The sequence below is a fragment of the Myotis daubentonii genome, chromosome 2, assembly GCF_963259705.1.
Source record: "Myotis daubentonii chromosome 2, mMyoDau2.1, whole genome shotgun sequence".
NCBI classification, from domain to species: domain Eukaryota; kingdom Metazoa; phylum Chordata; class Mammalia; order Chiroptera; family Vespertilionidae; genus Myotis; species Myotis daubentonii.
In genome coordinates, this window is record NC_081841.1 from 41,840,033 (window position 1) to 41,847,484 (window position 7,452).

Sequence of the window (7,452 nt, forward strand, 5' to 3'; positions counted from 1 at the left end):
GTATACCCTTTGACTGATATGTTCCCATTTTTCCCACTCCCTAGTCTCTGGCAACCACCACGAGATTTGCATTTTTTTAGACTGTATATATAAATGATATCATACAGTATATGTCTTTTCCTGGCTGACTTATCTCACTTAGCATAATGCCCTCAAGTTCCATTCATGTTGTCGCAAAGGGCCGGGTTTTCTTCTTTTTCATGGCAGAATAATATTCTACTATATATATATTCTCTATATATAATTATCACAACTTCTTTGCCCATTCATCTGTTTATAGGCAGTTAGACTGTTTTTATATCTTAGCTACTGTGAATAATGCTGCAATAAAAGTGGGAGTGCAAATATCTCTTTGAGATTCTGATTTCATTTTTTTGGGTATATACCCAGAAATTGGATCACTGGATCATACAGTAGTTCTATTTTTAATTGTTTAAAGAATGTCAATACTGTTTTCCATAGTGGCTGTACCAATCACTTTACATTTCCACCAATGTGGCATAAAAGTTCCCTTTTTCCTGCATCCTCACTTGTTATTACTTGTCTTTTGATGATAGCCATTCTAACAGTTGTGAGGTGATATCTCAATTGTGGTTTTGATTGCATTTCCCTTATAATTAGTGATGTTGATAATCTCTTCATGTACCTGTTGTCCATATGTATGTCCTCTTTGGGAAAATGACTTTTCAGTCCTTTCTTTGACCATTTTCTAATTGAATTGTTTTTTTGGGTATTTTTTGCTATTGAGTTGAATGAGTTCCTCACATATTTTGGATGTTAACCCTTTATCAGCTATATGATTTTTAAGTATTTTCTTCCATTCCAGAGGTTGCATTTTCATTTTGTAAACTATTTTGCTGTGCAGAAACATTTTAGTTTAACATAGTGCCACTTGTTTATTTTTGTTTTTGTCCCTTTTGTTTTTGATACCATATTCAAATTATCATTGCCAAGACCAATGTCAAAGAGCTTTTTCTTTATCTTTACTTCTAGGACTTTGTAGTTTCAGGTTTTATGAATAATTCATTAATCCATTTTGAATTAATTTTTGTAAATGTTGGAAAGTAGGGGTCCAATTTCATTCTACTACATGTGGTTATCCATTTTCCCATTGTATGTTCTTGGCTCCCTTGTCAAATATCAGTTGACTTTACATATGAGGATTTACATGTGGGCTCTTAATTCTGCCCCATTGGTCTAGTGTCTATTTTTATGCCAATACCATACTGTTTTCATTACTATAACTTTGTAGTATAGCTTAAATTAGAGAAGTGTGATGCCTCCAGTTTTTCTCTCCTTTCTCAGAATTGCTTTGGGTATTTGGAAACTTTGGTGATTCCATATGAATTTTAGGATTTTTTTTCTATTTCTGTGAAAAATGTCATTGGTATTTTAATAGGGATTTCATTAAAATCTATAGATGGCTTTGGATTATATGGGTGTTTTAATAATATTAATTCTTCCAGTCAATAAACACAAAATATCTTTCCATTTATTTGTATTTCTTTCATTAATGTCTTATAGTTTTCAGTGTACAGGTCTTCCAACTCAGTAGTTAATCTTATTTCTGAGTATTTTATTCTTTTTGAAGCAATTCTAAGTGGGATTGGTTTTTAATTTCTCTTTCTGACGATTTATTATTCATATGTAGAAATGCAATAGATTTTTGTATACTGATTTTGTATCCTACAACTTTACTGAATTTATTAGTTTTAACAATATTTTTGTTAGAGTTCTTAGGTTTCATTTCATATAATATCTCATTTGCACATAGTTACACGTTTACTTCTTCCTTTCCAATTTGGATGAATTTATTTATTTTAAAAACAATTTTTTAATTTTATTTTTACTACATAATCTGACTAGGATTTCCAATACTATGTTAAGTAAAAGTGAGAGCAGCCACCCATATCTTGTTTATGGTATTAAAAGAAAAGCTTTCTGCTTTTCACCATTGAGTAAGATGTTAGCTGTAGGCTTGTCATATTTGGCCTTTATTACATTAGGTAAATTCCTTTCATTATCAATTTGTTGAAACTTTTTTTTTTTATCATGAAGGGACATCTTATTAAGCCATGTTGCAGATGTCACTCTCATAAATGTATGCTGTTTATAAGCCACCCAGTCTCTAATATTTTTGTTATAACAGCCTGAACAGACTAAGACACTGCTTTAAATTAATACATTGCCTAGCAATTGGTATGTAAGAACAAACATACAGGATTCATATTGCCCCTTTTGAATAAACATTTTCAGTAAAGGTTGGCTTTCACCTGCCATAGACAGTAATACACTTTTACACACACACACACACACACACATACACACACAAACACACATACACACACACAATGTATCTCAATATATAATTTTCATAACTAGGCACTACCTGATCCTCATAACCAACTGGGACAAGTTCTTACAGGGTTTCAAAGCATATTTTTCCAAGTTCATATTCCCTATGCAATGTATGTTGTTTATGTTACTTGCTCTCTGGACAGATTTCAGTTGGGACCCCTGATAGATGCATGTCAGAGCTAGGGATAGTGTAGGTGAAAGCAAGCCAAGGGCTCTTCTCATACAACTTTGCCTGATGATAAAGATTAATGGGCGTCTATAGCTACTCTATACTAGAGAATTTCAAGTAAGTAACCCTGTCCAGCTGCCCTCCTAATAAAGTCAAGGGGAATGTTAGAAGGAGTAAAAAAGGTCAGAGAGTCATTCATCCCAACTCAGACCTCACAACCAGTTCCAGAAACAAGATCTGTAGGCTGCCCTTTCTGTTTACCTGATACTGAGCAGATACTATTACATGGGTTTATTTTTATCACCAAGTATTTCTAATACTGATTTTGGTTGAACAACACTCCCTTTCTCACAGATATCTCTAAAGTTCCTCCCTCAATTTCAAAAGTCATTTGAATTTTAATCTTACCCTCCAAGGCATTTGACAACCTTGTACATAAAATCCCATAATAGTCTCCAGACAAATGAGCTTGTACATACCTAGAACCACCTTTCTTTCATCTGACTTAAGGATAAAATATGGGTGATGAATGCAGTGAAATGTTCACAAGTAACACATAATTAGGTCATTTTAAAATGTGACAGTAGATCCTTAGTTAGATAAGACATTTGAACATATATCTCTGTCTGAAAGGTTTCTGTTGATTAATGCAGATAAAATTTTAGCTAGGAATAATGCCATGAAAATTACTCAAAACATCTGCCCTTCAATATTCATATTGACTTTCCTGGAGCACTAATGGAAAGTTTTTGAATAAGACAACTTAAGAAAAGAGTAGGAAACTTACTTGGAGATCTCTTTTTCCATTGGAGGATGAGGTTGAGAGGGAGTCTCATCATGTCTTACAGGTTATGTTAAGGAGTTGTAATTGTAGCTATTGAAGCTGTGGAACCGCAGAATACAGCATGAGTTAACTTGGTCAGATTTATGGTTTAGAAATATAACTCCACCAAAGCATTAAAAATAACTTGAGAAAGGAAAGCTAGAGGCAAGGAGAATAATTAGGAAGCTACTGAATTCGTTTAGCAAGAAAATTGGGGGCCTGCATCATGGTGAAAGAAGTGGGGATGCAGAAAGGGCCAAACTTGTGCTACATGAATAACTACTGTGAATTATCTTATCATAATAAATGTATTACTCTTATATGTTAAGATGTTAGAAAGTAGTGAACAAACTATAACCAATTTATCAATAGCATTAACACTTTCAAAGTTATCAATCAAATCCCTCTATGGACACATTACTTCCAAAGGACTCAACTATCCAGAAATCTCATTGATCTGAAACTAGTTTGTAGAAAGAAAATATTACATGTAATTTTTAAAGGCCTCTGAGTGGCCAAATGACATGGAACTAAGTCTATTTAGTAAAATGTATATACACAAAGGGCAAGTTTTCAGGCCTCATTTAGAAATTATTAACTCTTTTTATAGCTTTTCAAAAGAACTGTAGCTATCTGGATTCCATGTCCAATTGAAATAGGAAGTCAGAAGCCCAAAACTAATACTTAGAGTAAAGGGTACGGGTTAGGATTAGGATTGGGGTTAGGGTTATGTAGGTAAATGAGTGGAAACCTGTATAAGTCAGTAAGGAGAGGTGAAGATTGTGACAAAATAGAGAACATGTTCCCCATCTAAAAGCAGCAGCCACTGTTCAGTATCAGCCAATTGTAGTCAAGTGGAAGTAAAAGCTAAGTTCTATCTAGATCTTCTAATTGTTTAAAAGAAGTTAGAAATTTAGATTTGACAGAAATCTCCCCAATTGTAATGCACACAATGTACCCAAATTGTTTTTGAGTAAGCCAAACAGAATATCTCTGTGATATATTTGAGGGCTGTAGGTCTACAAAGTACCAAACTGTCTAGAGTTATCTCATCTAAGGAACGAACACCTTAATCCTTTCAATAAGAATACCAGTGTGTCATAGTATTCCACAGTACTTTTTATTAGTAATATAACCCCTAAGCCTAAAGTAAATCAAGTTTAGTATGAGTCATTTTATAAAGCTTGGAATTATATAATACATTTGAGAAAGTTTCATATGCATAGTGATTGAAGTTTTAAAATGGTAATGATTTAAGCTATTTGAAAATCTTGGCTATCTAGAATGACATATTGCCTGAAGTCTTAATCAGCACAGTTTTCCTATATGATCTATGTCATTAGTTGATGTACAGATTTTCATAGCTATATATGTGACTTGTCAGTGAATAGTTAGTAGGATAAAAATATAAGAACAATGCAGAAAAAGTAACTGAAGGCATAATATCTAAAGTATTCCCCCAAAAGACATTGAAACATTAATTCATATATCCATGAAGTTCAATGAATAAATTAAATGGGATGAATTCAAAGAGATCCATGCCCAGACATATTATAACAAAAATGATGAGCACCAAACACAAAGAAAAAAATCTTTGTTCACTACATTATTGATTGGTATCCTTGAAACCCTGCTTCAACTACTCTGTTTTCTGCCTCAAGAGCTATGAAACAAAACAGCTGAGCTCTAAGTCAGGTTATTGATTTTACTGATCTGATGCAGGGAGGAAACTCCATTCCCAAAACTTTGCTGATACAAACTACCTCTAATTCATCACACTGTCAAACCCCATATGTATGTTATAGAAAGGAAAGCAGTATATCAAACTTAGTTTGGCATTCAGAAATCCATTTCTCTCTGTTCACTCATTTATTTTACTTTTCCATGCCACTTAAACATTTCAATCAATACTGTACCGTGTGTGTGTGTGTGTGTGTGTGTGTGTGTGTGTATATATATATATATATATATATATATATATATATATATATATAATGCTGCTTTACAATTTATTTTATTTGTGTATGTTTCCACAAACTGATCAAAAGCTATTCCAAAGAAATAATCTACTCTATCTTGTATCTCCTCATAGCATTACTGTAAGGAATATGGAGGGGAAAATACTGAGGAAGAAATTCCCAAAGTCAACTTCCTAGCGAAATACTGACAAATGCTTCTGCTTAAGATGCACAACTTTCTACATTCATTTTCTTTATCAAAAATTAATGCAGATTGTAAAGATAAGCCACTTGTCTTTTTTTAATCTAGAAAGTACAGGTAATTATTATTTGATGTAAAGTTTCTATAGATTGTGGGCAGAGATTATAGCCATTAAGAGAAATGAGTAGAGCAAAAATGTTCACCAAAGAAAAAAAAGGTTGTCAAGACATGGAAGCAACTCATAGATTAATGGATAAGAAAACTGTGGTACATATAGATAATGGAATATTATTTGACCATAAAATAGAATTAAATATTACCATTTCCAACATCATAGATGGACCTATGCTAAGTGAAATAAGTCAGAGAAAGACAAATACCATCTGATTTCACTTATATGTGTAATTTAAAGAACAATATAAACAAACAAAACATAAACAGGCTCATAGATACAGAGATCAGACTGATGACTGGCAGGGGCTGGAGGAGGGGAGGGAGGTTGGGGGCTGGCTGAAAAAGGTGAAGGAATTCAGAAGTACAAATTGGTCGTCACAAAATAGTCATGGGATTGTAAAGTAGAGCACAGGGAATATAGTCAATACTATTGTAATAAGTATGTGGTGCCAGGTGGGTACTTGTAATATCAGGAAGGACCACTTTGTAAAGTATGTTAGTGTCTAACCACTATGCTGTACAACTCAAGCTAATACAAAATAATATTGAATGTAAAGTGTGATTGAGGGGAGGAGTGGAAAGAATGAGTAGGAACCTGGATCTGCACTACTACACTTCCAAGAAAATACTCTGACCCAACTCCTCACAGTCACCCAGACATAGTGCTTAAGGCCATCCCTCCCTTCTGCACAGGCCATCCTCTGGGGCCTGCTCCTCAATGCTGGGGTCAGTTTCCACACACCTCCTCCTGCCCTCCCCAGGTTCACATCCCTGTTTCTTTGGCACACTCCCAGAAGGCACTATCCATCATAATCTCTTCCTTCCCTGCTGTCATTCCTTTTGTCTTTGTAATTACACACTAGCATGTACTGCTCATCCGTTTCCATGGTACCTCTTAGCCAGATTTGCTTTTGTGCAAAGGGATCTTTGACCCCATCATCCATGGATTGTAACATTGGAAAGTCATTGCAAGGCTCCGGGAGTCCATACACACCTTTGAAGATGCACCAGGAATAATGTTTTAATTGGAAGGTTTGAAGTATATAGACCCATGATATTGGAGATGAGAAAGTTATGTAACTCTTTAAATATTTATCCTTACATTGTGATAAGAATACTTACCAATGAGATTTTTCCTCTTAACCAGCAGTTCTTAACCTGTGGGTCGCGACCCCTTTGGGGGTCAAACAACCTTTTCACAGGGGTCACCTATGACCATCAGAAAACACATATATAATTACATATCGTTTTGTGATTAATCACTATGCTTTAATTATGTTAAATTTGTAATAATGAAATTGGGGGTCACCACAACATGAGGAACTGTATTAAAGGGTTGCAGCATTAGGAAGGTTGAGAACTACTGCTCTTAACAAATGTTTTAGGTGTACAACTCAGCATTAAGCACCAGATGTGGGATAGTTTAAAAGAGGATCCAAAGAGCTGGAGAGGAGGTTGAATAGCAGGTTCCAGGGACTGTGTGAGGCTCTCGAGAACTTTATCAGGGTCCAAAAACTGAGCATCCACTCAAGATCGGTCTGGCTTTTGTCTGAGTAACTGAGGGCCAGCAGCTTTTGTCTGAGTAACTGAGGGCCAGCAGCTGTGGGGTCCGCACTCACCGCAGAGTTACTGGGGGTTGGACGCCCTGAGCTGACATGAGGTGAGGGTTGGGGTACGGGCAGCCCTCTATCTGCCTGCCCACCCTGTGGGAAGCACACAGGAGTAGGGAGGACAGCAGTAAGGAGAAGGCAGCCAGGACCCCGGCACC